Here is a 19,311-nt window from a genome sequence, read left to right as displayed (position 1 = left end):
AGATCAGGAACCAGACAAGGATGCCCTTTATCAGCACTCTTACTCAACATTGTGCTGGAGGTCCAAGCCAGAGCAATTAGGCTATATAAAGAAATAAAGGGCATCCAGATTGCTAAGGAACAAGTAAAAGTATCTCTGTTTGCAGATGATATGATCTTACACACAGAAAACCCTAAGGAATCCTCAAGAAAACTACTGAAACTAATGGAAGAGTTCAGCATAGTATCGAGATGCAAGATAAACATACAAAAATCAGTTGGATTCCTCTAAAAAACATTGAAGAGGAAATCACCAAATCAATACCATTTACAGTAGCCCCCAAGAAGATAAAATACATAGGTATAAATCCTACCAGAGACGTAAAAGATCTATTCAAAGAAAACTACAAGGCCCTACTGCAAGAAACCAAAACGGAACTACATAGGTGGAAAAATATACCTTGCTCATGGATAGGAAGACTTAACATTGTAAACACATCTATTCTACCAAAAGCCATCTATAGGCACAATGCAATTCCGATCCAAATTCCAATAACATTTTTTCATGAAACAAATCACCAACTTCATATAGAAGGGAAAGAGGTCCTGGATAAATAAAACATTACTGAAGAAGAACAAAGTGGGAGGCCTCACTCACTCTACCTGATTTTAGAGCCTATTATACAGTCACAGTAGTCAAAACAGCCTGGTACTGGTACAACAACAGATACACAGACCAATGGAACAGAACTGAGAAATTCAGACATAAATCCATCCACATATGCACAGCTGATACTTGACAAAGGCCCAAAGTCAGTTAAATGGGGAAAAGACAGTCTCTTTAACAAGCGGTGCTGGTATAGATGGATATCCATCCACAAAAAAAATGAAACCAGACCCATACTTCACACCATGCACAAAAACGAACTCAAATGGATCATAAACCTAAATATTAAAATCTAAAACTATAAAGATTATGTTAGAAGAAACAGGGACAAAGCTAGGAGCCCTAATACATGGCAAAAACAGCATACAAAACATTATTAACAGTGCAGAAGAGAAACTAGATAACTGGGACCTCCTAAAAATCAAACACTTATGCTCATCCAAAGACTTCACCAAAAGAGTAAAAAGATTACCTGGAGACTGGGAAAAAGTTTTTAGCTATGATATTTCTGATCAGCGCCTGATTTCTAAAATCTACAAGATAGTGCAAAGACTCAACCACAAAAAGACACATAACCCAATTAAAAAAGGCACAAAAGATATGAACAGACACTTCACTAAAGAAGACACTCGGGTAAATAACAGATATATGAGGAAATGCTCATGAACATTAGCCATTAGACAAGTGCAAATCAAAACTACAATGAGATTCCATCTCACTCCAACGAGGCTGGCATTAATCCAAAAAGCACAAAATAATAAATGTTGGAGAGGTTGTGGAGAGATTGGAACACTTATACCCTTTTGGTGGGAATGTAAAATGGCACAACCACTTTGGAAATCGATTTGGCACTTCCTTAAAAAGCTAGAAATAAAACTACCACATGATCCAGCAATCCCACTCCTTGGAATATATCCTAGAGAAATAAGAGCGTTTACCCGAACAGATATATGCACACCCATGTTCCTTGCAGCACTGTTTACAACAGCAAAAAGATGGAAGCAACCAAGGTGCCCATCAACGGATGAATGGATAAATAAATTATGGTATATTCACACAATGGAATTCTACACATTGATAAAGAACAATGATGAATACTTGAAACATTTCATAACATGGAGGAATCTGGAAGGCATTATGCTGGGTGAAATTAATCAGTTGCAAAAGGACAAATATTGTATGAGACCACTATTATAAGGACTTGAAAAATAGTTTAAACAGAGAAGAAAATATTCTTTGATTGTTAGGAGAGAGGGGAGGAAGGGAGAGGCGTTTTCACTAATTAGATAGTAGATAATTATCTTAGGTGAAGGGAAAGACAGCACACAATACAGGAGAGGTCAGCACAACTGAACTAAACCAAAAGTAAAGGAATTTCCTGAATAAACTGAATGCTTCGAAGGCCAAAGTACAGGGGCAGTGGTTTGGGGACTTTCGTTTCAGGGGACATCTAAGTCAATTGGCATAATAAAATCTATTAAGGAAACATTCTACATCCCACTTTGGAGAGCGGTGTCTGGGGTCTTCAACGCTAGCAAGCAGCCATCTAAGATGCATCAATTGGTCTCAACCCACCTGAAACCCAGTACCCGGTGCAAAGGAGAATGAAGTACACCAAAGACACAAGGTAATTATGAGCCCAAGAGACAGAACCCCCCCCCAAAAAAAGAAAGGGCCACATAAACCAAAAGCTACATTAGCCTGAGACCAGAAGAAGTAGACCATGCCCAGCTACAACCGCTGACTGCCGTGACAGGGAACACAACAGAGATCCCCTGAGGGAGCAGGAGAGCAGTGGGATGCAGACCCCAAATTCTCGTAAAAAGACCAGACTTCATGGTTTGACTGAGACTAGAAATGGTGGTCAGAAGGACCCTGGAGGTCATGGTGGCCAGACCTTCTGGTAGCCCAAGACAGGAACCATTCCCAAAGCCAACTCTTCAGACAGGGATTGGACTTACTATGAGATAGAAAATGATACTGGTGAGGATTGAGCTTCTTGGATCATGTAGACGCATGAGACTATGTGGGCATCTCCTGTCTGGAAGGGAGATGAGAGGGCAGAGGGGGTCAGAATCTGGCTGAATGGACACGGAAAGAGAGAGTGGAGGGAAGAAGAGTGTTGTCTCATTAAATGAGGGAGAGCAACTAGGAGTACATAGCAAGGTGTATATAAATTTTTGTATGTGAAGCTGACTTGATTTGTAAACTTTCACTTAAAGCACAATAAAAAAAAAGAGAAGAAAGAAAAGACCAAAACTGATGTCAGAAGTGACAGCTTCCTGGGCAACTGACAGGAAGAGATCCATATTTATGCCTATTCCCAAGAAAGGTGATCCAACCAAATGCAAAAATTTTCGAACAATATCATTAATGTCACATGCGAGTAAGATTTCGCTGAAGATCATTCAGGACTGCAGCAGTATACCAATAGAGAACTGCCAGAAATTCAGGCTGGATTCAGAAGAGGACATGGAATGAGAGATATCATTGCTGATATCAAATGGAACCTGGCTGAAAGCAGAGAACACCAAAAGATGTTTACCTGTGTTTCATTGACTATCAAAGGCATTCGACTGTGTGGATCATAACAAATTATGGACAACATTGCAAAGAGTGGGAACTCCAGAACACTTAATCGTGGTTATGGGTAACCTGTGCATAGATCAAGAGGCAGTTGTTCAGACAGAACAAGGGGGTACCATGTGGTTTAAAGTCAGGGATGGCGTGCGTCAGGGTTGCATCCTTTCACCATACCTATTCAATCTGTTTGGTGAGGAAATAATCCAAGAAGCTGGAGTATATGAAGAAGAATAGGACATTAGGATTGGAAGAAGACTCACTAACAACCTGCCTTATACAGATGACACAACCTTGCTTACTGAAAGTGAAGAGGACTTGAAGCCCTTACTGATGAAGATCAAAGACCACAGCCTTCAGTATCGATTACACCTCAACATAAAGAAAACAAAAATCCTCACAACTGGGCTAATAAGCAAACTCATGATAAATGGAGAGAAGATTGAGGTCAAGGATTTCATTTTACCTGGATCCACAATCAACACCCATGGAAGCAGCAGTCAAGAAATCAAGAGATGCATTGTGTCAGGCAAATCTGCTGCGAAAGACCTCTTCAAAGTGTTGAAAAGCAAAGATGTCACCTTGAAGACGAAGGTGCGCCCAACCCAAGCCATGGTATTTTCAATCACATCGTAGGCATGGGAAAGCTGGATAATGAATAAGGAAGACCAAAGAAGAATTGACGCCTTTGAATTGTGGTGTTGGCGAAGAATATTGAATATACCATGGACTGACAAAAGAACAAACAAATCTGTCTTGGAAGAAGTACAACGAGAATGCTCCTTAGAAGCAAGGGTGGCGAGGCTGTGTCTTACATGCTTTGGACATGTTGTCAGGAAGGATCAGTCCCTGGAGAAGGACATCATGCTTGGTAGAGTACAGGGTCAGCGGAAAAGAGGAAGACCCTCAACGAGATGGATTGACCCGGTGGTTGCAATTGTGGGCTTAAGCATAACAACAAATGTGGGCATGGCGAAGGACCAGGCAGTGTGTTTCGTTCTGTAGTACATAGGGTCGCTATGAGGCTGAACTGACTCTGCGGCACCTAACAACAACAACAATCTTCAGATAATAAGAAGGGGAGTAAGGAAAATTGGCAGGGTACTTACAGGAAGTAGAGGAAGACACAGAAGACCAATAATACTCCACTTCTGTCTAAAATCTAAAAATTTAGGGTCAGGAAGTATGCATGTCTAGCCTCTCTGAACTGGAACAATTATTCCCAAAGCTTATAATCTTAGGCCATTTTACAGCCAACCAAATTGTGCCAATACCGCAGTCTTATTTACTGCCACTTTATAATAGCTCTTGATATATGGTAGTGTAAGTCTTCCAACTTTGTTCTGCAGGGTTTTCTTGGCAATTTTTTGTTGTTGTTTCCCTTTTTTAATAGAGGTGAAATTGACATAACATAATATCAGCCATTTTAAATGTACAATTCAGTGGCATTTATTGTATTACCAATCATCACCTCTAGATACAAAACATTTTTATCACCCCAAATACCTTAAGCAGTTACTCCCCATTCTCCCCAGTGCTAGCCCCTGGCAATCACTAATCTGCTTTCTGTCTGTATAGATTTTCCTGTTCTGTATATCTCACAGAAATGGAATCATACACTATGCGGCTTTTTTGCGTGGGGCTTCTTTCGCTTCGCACAACGTTTTCACAGTTCATCCATGTTGTAGCATGGATCACTACGTCGTTCCTTTTAATTATTTTATTACTGACTATTATTCCATTGTATAGAATGGTGTTGATTATTCTTTAAATGTTTGTTAGAATTCACAAGTGAGATCATTCTGTCCTAGGCTTTTGTTTGTTGAGAGGGTTATGATTCCTGACTCATTACTTGTTTTGGATCTATTCAGATTTTTTATTTCTTCTTGGGTAAGTTTTGGTCATTTTTGTTTTTCTAGGAATTTGCCCATTTAGTCTACGTTATCTAATGTGGTGCAAAAGACCTCCTAAAAGCTTTAAAAATCAAAGATGTCACTTTGATGGCTAAGGTGCGTCTGACCCAAGCCACGGTCTTTTCAACCACCTCATATGCGTGCAAAAGCTAGATAATGAAAAAGGAAGACTGAAGAAGAATTGATGTGTTTGAAGTATGGTGTTGGTAAAGAATATTGACTATATGGAACATGTCAGTCTTAGAACAAATATTGAATATATCGAACCCATCAGTCTTAGAAGAAATACAACCAGAATATTCCTTAGAAATGAGGATGATGAGGCTGACTCACTTATTTTGAACACATCATCAGGAAAGACCAATCACTAGAAAAGGACACCATGTTTGGGCAAGTAGAGCCAATGAAAATGAGGGAAATCGTCAGTGAGATAGATTAACACGACAGCTGCAACAATGGACTCAAACATACCAACAATCATGAAGATGGCACAGGACCAGGCAATGTTTCATTCTGTTATACACAAGGTGGCCATGAGTCAGAGCCAACTCAATGGCAACTAACAACAGTAACAACATCTAGTGTGCTAGTGTACAATTGTTCATAGTATTTTCTCATAATTCATTTGATCTCTGTAAGATGGGTACTAATGTTCCCACATTCATTTCTGATTTTAATAATGTGAATTTTATCTCTCTTTTCCTTAATCAGCTAAGAATTGTCCATTTTGTTAATACTTTTATAGAACTAACCTTTGTTATCATTGATTTTCTCTGTTGTTCTATTCTCTCACCCATATACCTCCACTCTACTCTTTATGTCCTTCTTTCTGCTTGTTTTTGGTTATGTTTGCTGTTCTTTTTCTAGCTCCTTAAGGTGTAAAGTTAGGTTATTAATTAGAGATCTTCTTTTTTAGTGTAGGAATTTACAGCCATAATTTTCCACTGAGTACTGGTATATGGTGCATTGTGGTTTTGTTTTTATTCCTCACAAAGTATTTTCTAAGTTCTCTTGTGATTTCTTCTTTTGTCCACTGGTTGTTTATGAGTGTGATGTTTAATTTTCCACTTTTCCTTCTGCTGTTGATATTTACTTTGATTCCATTGTGGTCAGAGAAGATACTTAGTATGATTTCAATCTTTTAAAATTTATTGGCACTTGTTTTATGATCAAACATAAGTTCCTATCCTAGAGAATGTTCATGGGCACTTGAGAAGAACTTGTATTCCGCTCCTGTTGGGTGGAATGTTCTGTACGCGTCTGTTATGAATAGTTGTGTAGTGTTGATCAAGCCCTCTATTTCCTTATTTATCTTCTGTCTGGTTGTTCTATCCATTATCAAAAGTGGAATATTGAAGTCTCCAACTATTATTGTAGAACTTTTTCTCCCCTCAATTTCGCTCAATTCTTGTTTTTGTATAATTGTAGTTCTGTTCTTAGATGCATATATGTTTATAATTGTTATATTTTCCTGGTGGGTTAATTCTTTTATCAAGATATAATGTCCATCTTTGTCTCTTGTGATGACAATTTTTTATTTTAAATTATTTTGTCAGATATTAGAATAGGCATGCCACCTCTCTTTGGATTATTTGCATGGAATATCTTTTCATCCTTTGTGTCTTTGTATCTAAAGCGATTCTCTTATAGACAGGATATAGTTGGATCATTGGGTGTTTTCCCCCCCATTCTGCCAATCTCTTCCTTTTAATTGCTGTTTAGTTCATGTGCATTTAATTATTGATAAGGGACTACTTTTCCATTTTATTTGTTTTCTATATAACATACCTTTTCTATTCTCATTTCCTCTGTTACAGGCTTCATTTTTTTATCAATTTTTGATAGTGTACCGTTTTTATTTCCTTTTCTGTATATTTTTAAGTTATTTTCTTTGTGGTTACCCTGGGAATTACAATTAACATTTTAAACTTAATATAGTTTGAATTAATATCACCATAGCTTCAGTGGTATACAAAAACTCTGCTCCTATATAGATCCATCTCTCCCCCTCTATGTTGTTATTGTCACAATTTACATCTTTATATGCTGTGTGCCCATCATCATAGACTTATAATTATGTGCCTATGCATTCCTCTTTTAAATCAAATAGGAAAGATGCGTTACAAATCAAAAATGCAATACTACTACCTTTTAAATTTATCTATGTAGTTACCTTTACCAGCGTTCTTTATTTCTTCACATGTCCTTTCATTTCAGCCTGAAGGACTACCTTTACAATTTCTTGTAGGGCATATCTAATAGGGATGAACTCTCTCAGCTTTGATTTATCTGAAAATGTCTTAATTTCACCTTCATTTTGGAAAGATAGCTTTGTTGGATATAGAATTCTTGATCAATAGTTTATTTCTGTCAGCATTTTAAATATGCCATTCCATGGCCATCTGACTTTCTTGGTTTCTGAGGACAAACTGGATGTTAATCTTACTGAGGATCGCTTACATGTAATGATTCATTTTTCTCTTGCTTCTTTCAAGATTATCTTCTTGTCTTTCAACAGTTGGTTATACTGTATCTTGGCTTGGATCTTTTTGTGTTATACTATGTGGAGTTTGTTGAACTTCTTGAATGTATCTTTCATCCAATTTGGAATGTTTAAAGGTGTTATTCCTTTAACTACTCTTTTTGCCCCTTTCCCTGTCTCCTCTCTCTTTGGGGCTGTCATCGTGTATAGGGTGATCCACTTAATGGTGTCCCACAGGACTCTGAGGCTCTATTCGTTTTGCTTAATTCTTTTTTCTTTCTGTTCCTCAGACTGGATAATTCCAATGCAGTTATCTTCATGTTCACTGCTTACATAAATCTGCTGTTGAAAATCTCTAGTGAATTTTTCATTTTAGTTATAGTACTTTTCAGTTCAAGAATTTCTATTTTTCTAATCATTTCTATCTCTTTATTGATATTGCCTATTTGTTGAGACATTATTATCCTGTTTTCCTTTAGTTCTTAGGACATGGTTTCCTTTAGCTATTTGAACACATTTATAGTAACTGATTTAAAATTTTTGTCTAGAAAGTCCAACATCTGTTTTTCCTGTGACCAAAAACCCAGTTTCATCGAGTTGATTCCAACTAATAGTGACCTATAACTGCAATCTTTACCGAAGCAGACTGACACATCTTTCTCCCATGGATAGCTGGTGGGTCTAAATCACCGACCTTTCAGTTAGCAGCTGAGCACTTAATCACTGCACCACCAGGGCTCCTTTCCTAAGGGACAGTTTTGTTAATTTATTTTTTTCTGTGTTGGGCCATACTTTTTTGTTTTTTGCATGACTTGTAATTTTTTGTTGAAAATTTGAATATTATAATGTGGTAATTTTAGGAAAAGGTTCTCTCCCTCCTCAGGGTTTGTTGTTCTAGGATGCTGTAGATTGCAGTTGCTTGTTTGTTTAGTGACTTTTCTAAACTATTTTTTTAGAGTCTGTATTGAACATACCATGGACTGCCAGAAGACAGAACAAATGTGTCTTGGAAGCAGTATAGCCAGACTGCTCCCTAGAAGTGTACTTTGGACATGTTATCAGGAGAAACCAGTTCCTGGAGCAGGACATCATGCCTGGTAGAGGGTCAGCAAAAGAGAGGAAGACCCTTAAGGAGATGAATTGACACAGTGACTGAAACAATGAACTCAAACATAACAATGATTGTGACTTCCAGCCAACATGGCACCATAGACAGAAGCACCATGCCATCCCTCCACAGCAAAGACCGAAAAACTAAGTAAAACAGGGACAAACATCATTCCTGGAACCCAGTGTCAAATGAAGAGATAAAGAACTCAGCCAAACATTGAAAGAAATAAGAAACTGACAGAGGACAGAGAGCAAGGAGAGATAGTGTAGAGGTCCCTTATCAGCTAAGGCAGCATGGATTCACCATCTTGGACTCCTGTCAGGAATTGGCAGACAGGGAGCACAGGAAAGCAGCTTCATGGAGTCCCAGGCAAGAGACAGAGCACCCAGTAACCAGCAATACATGCTTTCCCACCCCGCCATCCTCTCCCTGCTGCTCTACCTCCAAGCATCCTGGCTGGCTGCAGTGGCTCAGCCAGCCGGGAGGTGCGGCATCTGTGCCGCTTGGATTCGACCCACCCAAATTGCAGATTAGTGGACAGAAAGTACGGGAAAGCAGCTTCAAGAACTTCCCAGCAGGAGACAGAGCAACCAGTAATGAGTGATATACGTTTTCCTAACCCCGACCCTTCTCCCCCCACTTTGGCCTCCTCTGCTTCCCACCAGCCAACTGCTTCCATCCCAGGCCACTTGGATTCTCCTCGCCTACACTGGCCGGGTCCTTAAGCTGGTGTTGCTCTTTTCCATCTCTTTTGGTTTCTTCCGTGTCTCCAACCACCTCCCCCTTCTTTCTTTTGAACACCTGGCTCCGCGTGCCATCTTTGCTTCTTTTTGAAAGGCTGTGAAGCCCTGCTCAACTGGGAAACCACTCCCCTGGCCTGCAACACCACGCTGGTGGGATCCCTGGTTTTCTGTTGTTGTTGTTTGTTTTGTTTTCTTCTGCTTCATTTGTTTGTTTGTTTTCTTTCTCCTTTTTGCACGTGGGAGCCCCTGCTAGCCAGGCTGCGCTCTATGGTTTAGGACCCAGTCCCCCAATCTGTGCAGCCACAATCCCGGGGGGCATTGCTTTCATTCATTCTTTCTTTTTTATCCTTCTCTCTTTCTCCCTTTCTGTCTTTCTTCATTTCTCAGTTCTTGTCTGTCTATACTTACCTTCTTTTCCCATCTCCTGAATACATGCTCCTGTGTGACATCTATACCCCAACTAGCAAGGTTATACTGCGTAGCCAGGGAGCGACTTCGCCAGTCATGGCTGCCACACCAATGGGACCCCTGGGGGCTTTTTTTTTTTTTCTTTTCCAAAATTTAATCTAGTTATTTTTTCATTTTCTTTTCCTTTCTGCTTTTCTCCACTTTTCAGTTTCTCATCTCTTCACTACAATGGCAAGCTCTCTTAGCACTCTTTTTTTTCCTTTGTTTGCTTTTGTTTGGCTCCTGTTTCTCTCTCTTCTTTCCCATACCCATATTAGCTCCACACATCACAACCTCCCCATTCTGTCCTGCCTATCTGGACTGTGCACTGAACATGACACTTCGGAGCAGCACAGGCATGGACTAACAGAACCTGCCCAGCACTGATTCGTGGCCCACCCTGTCAGCCCTAGTACATGCCACAAACAACCCATCCCAGCCCCTCACCTTCAGCTGGACCTGCCCTGCTGCACCATAGCTGAGTGATTGGCCCCACTCATTTGACAAGGAGGTGAAAAATAGTGCGACTACAGACAAGCAAACAACAAAGAATGCACAGCCCACCTGTTAAGACATAACCAAATAAACCAAAAAACCAGGATGAAACGAACAAATGTACAATCAAGAAATGAAGAAAATAACTACTGAATGTCCCAAAGACAGCAGACAATATCAAAACATATTAAAAAAAAAATAGGACAGACTAGTTCCAGGTGGCATCCAAAATAAAACACCAGATGGCTTTCCAGTAGAAAAAAAGGCACTAGAACTACCTGACAGGGAATTCAAACCTCTAATATTAAAAGCTATCCAAGAGATGAAGCAAAAAGCAGACAAAAATGAGGAAAAAAATAGACAAATTTCTGGAAAAGGCAGACAGATTCATGGAAAATACTGACAAAAACATTGGAAGAAATCACTAATACAGGAGCAAAATGCCAAAATAAATTCACAACTAGAAATCATACAAAAACAACAATTAGAAATCCAAAAGATAAATAACAAGATTTCAGAAATGGACAGTGTACTAGAAGGGCTGAGGAGCAGATTTGAAATGATGGAACACAAGATCAGCAAAATTGAAGACAAACACTTGGATACAACTCTGTTTTAGAAAAATCAGAAAAAAGACTGAAAAAAAAAAAAGAGAAAACCCTGAGAATTGTGTGGGGTAAAATCAAAAGCAAAAATTGACGAGTGATCAGGGTTCCAGAATAGGGAAAGAAAACACAAAACACAGAGAGAATCATTGAAGGATTGCTGACAGAAAACTTCCCTAATATCATGAATGATGAAAAGCCGACCATCCAAGAAACTCAGCAAACCCCATATAGGATAGACCCCAATAGAAAAACACCAAGACATATCATAATTACACTCTTTAAAACCAAAGACAAAAAATCCTGAGAGCAGCTCGAGAAAAACAAAAAGTCACATACAGAGGAGAAACAAGAAGACAATAAGCCCTGATTATTCGGCAGAAACCAAGCAATAGGATGACATATATATAAAACCTTAACCAACCTTGAAAGAAAAAAATTGTCAACCAAGAATTAGATATCCTCCAAAACTTTCATTCAAATATGATGGTGAAATTAGGGCATTTCCAGATAAACAGAAATTAAAGGAATATGTAAAAACCAAAACCACAAGAATTATTAAAGGAAGTTCTTCAGCCTGAGAACAAACAAATATCAGACCACAGCCTGAATCTAGAATGCAAGACTGTACCAGCCAGATACCAGCCTAGGAAATGAACTCTCAAGGACCACACAATACCAAAACAATTGCGACAGTGAACCAAAGAGGTTATTCTGTAAATGACAAAGTCAGAACAATAAAAGAGGGTATAAATGGTGTAGGTACAGAACTTTCTAATGGAAAGGAAGGCAAGTCCATACCAAGTACTGATAGACTGGTTCAAACCTAGGAAGATAAGGGTAAATTTCAAGGTAACCACAAAGAAAGTTAACAAACCTACTCATCAAAATAAAGAAGAAAAACATAAACTCTCAAAACAAAATCTACAAAAACAAAAGAAATGAAAAAGAAATCCACAAACAAAAGTAACTCAGTACAGGAGAGTAAGAGGAACAAAGAAAATGTTAGCACTGCAAAAAAAAAAAAAAAAAAAGCACTATAAAATGAAAGCAATAAACACACCTATCAATAATTACACTGAATATAAATGGCCTAAATGCAGCCATAAAGAGACTCAGAGTGACAGAATGGATTAAAACAACAAGATCCATCAATATGCTGTCTACAAGAGACACACCTTAGAAACAAAGACATAAATGTATTAAAAATCAAAAGATGGAAAAAATATATATCAAGCAAATAACTACCAAAAAAGACCAGGAGTGGCAATACTAATCTCAGATAAAATAGCCTTTAAAACAAAACCTACCATAAAAGACAAAGAAGGGCGGCACTATATAATAATTAAAGGGATGATCCATCATGAAGACTTAACCATAGTAAACATCTACACACCCAATGACAGGGCTCCAAAATACATAAAACAAACTCTAATGGCACTGGAAAGAAAAATCGACAGTTCCACAATAATAGTAGAAGACTTCAACACACCATTCTCAGTAAAGGACAGAACATCTAGAAAGACACTCAACAAAGATACAGAAGAACTGAAGAGCACAATCAGCCAACTTGACCTCATAGACATACATACAACACTCCACCCAACGGCTGCAAAGTACACATTCTTTTCCAACACACATGGAACATTCTCCAGAATAGACCACATCTTCTGCCACAGAGCAGCCCTCAATAAAACCCAAAACATTGAGATAATACAAAGTATCTTCTCTGACCACAATGCCATCAAAGTAGAAATTAACAACAGGAAGAGTAAGGGAAAAAAAAATCAATTACATGGAAACTGAATAACACCCTACTTAAAAACCACTGGATATTAGAAGAAATCAGAGTTGGAATAAAAAAATTCCTAGAATCAAACGAGAATGAAAACACATCATGCCAAAACCTTTGGGGCACAGCAAAGGCAGTCCTCAGAGGTCAATTTATAGCACTAGATGCACATATCCAAAAAGAAGAAAGGGACAAAATCAAAACATTAGCTACACAACTTGAACAAAGAGAAAGAGAACAACAAGAGAAGCTGACAGCCAGCAGAAAAAAGGAAATATTAAAGGTTAGGGCAGAAATAAATGACATAGAGAATAGAAAAACAATAGAATCAACAAAACCTAAAGTTGGTTCTTTGAAAAGATCAAGAAAATCGACAAACCACTGGCCAAATTTACAAAAGAAAAACAGGAAAGGATGCAAATAACACAAATAAGAAATGAAATGGGGGATATTACAACAGACCCAAATGAAATAAAAAGGATCATAAAAGAGTATCTTGAAAAATTATACTCCAACAAATTTGAAAACCTAGAGAAAATGGAAAAAGTTCCAGAAACACACGACCTACCCAAGCTAACACGAAATGAAGTTGAAAACCTGAACAGACCCATAACAAGTGAAGAGATTGAAAAGGTAATAAAAAAAACTCCCAACAAAAAAAAGCCTTGGGCCAGACGGCTTAACTGAAAAATAACACCAAACATTCAGAGAAGGGCTTACACCAGTACTACCCAAACTATTTCAGAACATAGAAAAGGGAGCAATATTCAGAATTCATTCTATGAAGCCAGCATAACCCTGATACCAAAACCAGGCAAAGACACCACCAAAAAAAAAGAAAAGAAAAGAAAATTACAGGCCAATACCTCTCATGAATATAGATGCAAAAATTTTCAACAGAATTCAGGCCAGGAGAATTCAGGATCATATCAAAAAAATAATACACCACGACCAAGTAGGATTCATACCAGGTATGCAAGGATGGTTCAGCATTAGAAAATTAATCAACATAATCCACCACATAAATAAAAGGAAATAAGAGTCACATGATCATCTCAATCGCCACAGAAAAGGCATTTGACAAAGTCCAACACCCATTCCTGATAAAATCTCTCAATAAAATAGGTACAGATGGGAAATCTCTCCACATAATAAAGAGCATATATGCAAAACCAACGGCCAGTATCATTTTCAATGGAGAGAGGCTGAAAACATTTCCCTTGAGAACAGGAAAAAGACAAGGATGCCCTTTATCACCACTCCTATTTAACACTGTGTTGTTTTTAAGTCCTAGCTACAGCACTAAGGCAAGAAACAGAAAAAAAGGGCATCCAAACTGGATATGAAGACATTAAACTCTCCCTATTTGCAGATGATATGATACTATACGTAAAAAAAACCAAAAACTCCATGAGAAAACTACTGGAACTAATAGATTCAGCACCAGAATACAAGATAAACAAGCAAATATCAGTTGGATTCCTATACACAAATAAAGAGAACAATGAAAAGAAAATCAGGAAAATAATACCATTTATAATATCCCTTAAAAAAATAAAATACTTGGGAATAAATCTAACCAGGGATGTGAAAGACTGATACAAATAAAACTACAAAACACTACTGCAAGAAACCAAAACAGATCTACGTACATGAAAAAAACATACCATGCTCATGGATAGGTAGACTCAATATTGTGAAAATGACAATTCCACCCAAAGTGATTTACAAATACAATGCAATCCTTATCCAAATACAAATAACATTCTTTAAAAAGATGGAAAAACTTATCATTAACTTTATATGGAAAGGGAAGAAGCCTGGATAAGTAAAGCACTATTGAAGAAGAATAAAGTAGGAGGACTTGCGCTACCTGACCTCAGAACCGACTATACAGCTATGGCAGTCAAAAAAGCCTGGTACTGGTACAACAACAGATACATTGAACAATGGAACAGAATTGAGAACTGCGATGTAAATCCATCTACCTATGGTCACCTGATCTTCGACAAGGGACTAAAGTCCATCAAATGGGGAAAAGACACTCTTTTTAACAAATGGTGCTGGCAAAACTGGATGTCCACTTGCAAAAAAATGAAACAGGACCCATAACTCACACCATATACAAAAACTAACTCAAAGTGAATCAAAGACCTAAATATAAAGTGAAAAACGATGAAGTTCATAGGTGAAAAAATATGACCAACACCAGAGGCCCTAATACACAGCATTAACAGGATACAAACCACAACCCACAACACACAAGCTCCAGAGGATTAGGTAGCTATCTGGATCTTCTAAAAATTAAACACTTATGCTCATCGAAAGACTTCACCAGATTTATCACTGTTCATTACCAATGCATAGTATTCCATTGTGTGAATATGCCATAATTTATTTATCCATTCATCTGTTGATGGGCACCTTGGTTACTTCCATCTTTTTGCTGTTGTAAACAGTGCTGCAATGAACATGGGTGTGCATATATCTGTTCGTGTAAAGGCTCTTATTTCCCTAGGATATATTCCAAGGAGTGGGACTGCTGGATCGTATGATAGTTCTATTTCTAGCTTTTTAAGGAAGCGCCAAATCGATTTCCAAAGTGGTTGTGCCATTTTACATTCCAACCAGCAGTGTAGAAGTGTTCCAGTCTCTCCACAACCTCTCCAACATTTATTTTGTGTTTTTTGGATTAATGCCATCCTTGTATTTTTTTTTTTTGTTGTTGGAGTGAGATGGAATCTCACTGTAGTTTTTATTTGCATTTCTCAAATAATGGTTAATGATCGTGACCATTTCCTCATGTATCTGTTAGCTATCTGAATGTCTTTAGTGAAGTGTCTGTTCATATCTTTTGCCCATTTTTTAATTGGGTTATATGTCTTTTTGTGGTTGAGTTTTTGCAGTATCGTGTAGATTTTAGAGATCAGGCACTGATCGGAAATGCAATAGCCAAAAACTTTTTCCCAGTTGTAGGTAATCTTTTTACTCTTTTGGTGAAGTCTTTGGATGAGCATAGGTGTTTGATTTTTAGGAGCTCCCAGTTATCTAGTTTTTCCTCTGGATTGTTAGTAATGTTTTGTATACTGTTTACGTACCTTGGCTATTCTTGGCCCTTCACATTTTTTTTTATTGTACTTTACATGAATGTTTAAAGAACAAACTAGCTTCTCATTAAACAATTAATACAGATACTGTTTTATGACATTGGTTAACAATCCCATGACATGTCAACACTCTCCCTTCTCGACATTGGGTTCCCTATTACCAGGTTTCCTGTCCCCTTCTGCCTTCTAGTCCTTGCCCCGGGCTGGTGTGCCCCTTTAGTCTCATTTTGTCTTTATGAGCCTATCTAATCTTTGGACGAAGGGTGAACTTCAAGAGTGACTTCATTACTGAGCTAAAAGCATGTCCAGGGGCCATACTCTCAGGGTTATCCAGTCTCTGTCAGGCCAGTAAGTCTCGTCTTTTGAGAGCTAGAATTTTGTTTTATATTTCTCTCCAGCTTTGTCTGGGACCCTCTGTTATGATCCCTGTCAAAGCAGTCAATGGTGGCTGCTGGGCACCATCTAGTTGTACTGAACTCAGTCTGGTTGAGGCTATGGTAGTAGTGGTCCATTAATCCTTTGGACTAATCTTTCCTTCGTGTCTTTAGTTTTCTTCGTTCTCCCTTGCCCCTGAAGGGGTGAGATCAATGGAGTGTCTTAGATGGCTGCTCACAGGCTTTTAAGACACCAGACACTACTCACCAAAGTGGAATGTAGAACATACTCCTTATAAACTTTGTCATGCCAATTGAGTTAGACGTTCCCCAAGACGGCCCTTCATATTTTTATATAAATTTTAAAATCAGCATTTCAATCTTCACGTACACAAAATTCTGCCAGTACCTGGATTGGAACTGCAATGAGATTTGACAGCTTTATAATACTGAGTCTTTTTTAGTTGCCATGCAGTGGATTGACTCATAGTAACTCCATGTGTTACAGAGTAGAACAGCTCTGTAGGGTTTTTATGGCTGTGTTTTTTTTTTTTTTAATCTTAACAGAAGCAGATCACCAGACCTTTTCTTTCATGGTACCACTGGGTGGTACCTTTGGGTTAGCAATCGAGCACAATTTGTGCCACCTAGGGTTTCATGAACAGAATACAGCCTTCAAATTATTTAGGTGTTCTTTTATTTCTCTCAATAATGCTCTGTAGTTTTCAGTATATATCTTGCACCATTGTTACCAATTGCCAATCTGACACAAAGGGTCCTTGTGTTTTCCCTAGTAAGAATACACACAAAAGACAAACTTCATCTTCAGCAAGCTTTATTTTGCTTGAGTCAAGCAAAAGGAGTCAGCAAGGATCTAAGCCTCTCCAAAAGACTGACTCAAAAAGGGAAGCAAGGCTGGGGCTTATATGGGTTCGGTGGAGACAACAGAGTAATGAGTATTTAGGGGGATTCTGTCAAGGGTTGGATACTTCTCAGAATGGCAGTGTATTTTAATTAGGTTGAGCACGCATCTGGAACCTAAGACGGAATCCTCTCATATTCAAGATGGAGTCCTCTTGGTAGCCCTTGGCATCCCTTATTATGGGATATAGCGCAAGAGCACTTGATCTTCGGCACTACATCGCCATCTTCCCAGGGCTAAGGAAGGTTAAACAGGGGTCACACTTTGTTTTTCTGTGCATGTGGAGCCTGTAAAGGAGGAGGGGACTAGAAAAACACTAAGAAGGAGATAGTAATTCATGGGTTGTTTCAATCTTCTCTCATGTTGACAGGGTGGGTTCCTGTTTACCCAACTTCTACATGGTAATCTTTTAAAAGCTTTTTTGTTCCACCAGCACAGTTAACCCTATCTGTCTCAGGACAGGGTGTGGTTCCTGTTTACCCAACTTCTAGGTGGTAATTTTTTAACAGCTCTTTTGTTCAGCCACCGGCATAGTTAACCTTATCTGTCTCACCATCTCTCGTTATATTTATTACTAGTACTATCTTAATTTTTTTTATCTTAATTTTTAGGACTAGCTAACTAGTCACTATCAGGGAATTCCACCTTCCTGTCTACTGCTAAGCTATTGGGACTTGAATCTAGTATGAGTTATACCATAGGAAAATGACAATACTGATATTTTAGTATTGGTTTTGCATATTACCAAATCAGTGGTGTTTTGTAGAAAATATGATACTGTTGTCATAGTCATGTACATGTTGTCCTCAGATGCTGTTACACTTGACAGAGGGCCAGGATTCATGGTTAAGGATTCTCTGTACTTCTGGATTGAATCATTCCAAGCAGAATGATTGAGGAAGAAAATTCCTGATTGAAATTGCTGAGGAAGCGTCAGGCCATGTGAAAGTGTATTTGACTTTGGAAAGAAATATAACCATGGGGGAAGGGAAGTTGTTGGGTTTTCAGGGGTCCTGGAAACCTGCCTCCTCTCTTCTTCCTTCTTCTTTAATCCCTACTATCCCCTCTTTCTTTTATCCCTAAGGTTTTCCCACCTCGATTCTAAAACAACTCCATGGGAGACCTCTGGAATTAGACGGGGGAGCCAAATTGGTTCTAAGGGAAATACAAATAAGTAATAAATATAAGAAAAGATGTTCAGAGTTACTGACAACAGGGAATTAGTAATTAAAACAAGACACCTTAGAAGGATTTTTAAAAAACAGGAGAGTGGTAAGAATGCTTTTGAACAAAACTAGTACATCTTTGGTTCATGGAAATTCTCAAGTACCATGAACTCCTTGGGTATGACTTGGGATGTAAATGACTTGGACTTCAGATTTTTTTTAAGTACTGAAATAACAATACTATACCAACAAAAATACTTATTTCAGCATTTCAGTACTTTAAAAAATCTATCTAGTGACTAATTCAGTTCCTATAGGGGGCCTTCTCCTTTCCTTTCCCTCTCAACCCCAAGAAAGTGATTAGATCCTTCTGTGTACTTACAATATAACACGTATTTTTCCACTAGCACACAGGATTGCATTTGTTTACATGCCTGTCCTCTCCACGAGACAGCAAACAACTCGAGAATGTAAACCTTTTTCTTTTTTCTTCATTCAATGAAAATGTACTGAGCATCTACTAAGCAAGTGTGTTAGAAAATGAACATACAAAGATGAGTAAGAGAATGCTCCTGTCCTCAAGGAGCATTTTGTTTAGTCCGGGACAGGACAGTTACAAGACAGAGTACTAGAGGGCAGCGTGCACTGAAGAACAGATGAAGGGTGTAGAACCCAGACTGGGAGGTCAGGGCAGCTTCCCAAAAGAAGTTACAATCTTTGAACTGTTTTCTGGGGGAGAAAGCATTTCATTAATTTTATTTAAAGATTATAAAAAGAACTTCAGACCCAAAGTTTGCTATCTGCATCTGCTGGTCACAGAGCCATGGCCAGCCCAGGCATTATAAGCTGCAAGGTTCAAAACAAATGACCACCTCTGAGTCTGGATATTGGGCACAGCCAACGCATTTTACAGTTTTGTTTGTTTTTAC

This window comes from Elephas maximus, chromosome X (assembly GCF_024166365.1).
Source record: "Elephas maximus indicus isolate mEleMax1 chromosome X, mEleMax1 primary haplotype, whole genome shotgun sequence".
In the NCBI taxonomy this organism is placed as follows: domain Eukaryota; kingdom Metazoa; phylum Chordata; class Mammalia; order Proboscidea; family Elephantidae; genus Elephas; species Elephas maximus.
The sequence above is the reverse complement of the archived record's forward strand: the minus strand, read 5'-3'. Positions refer to the sequence as shown.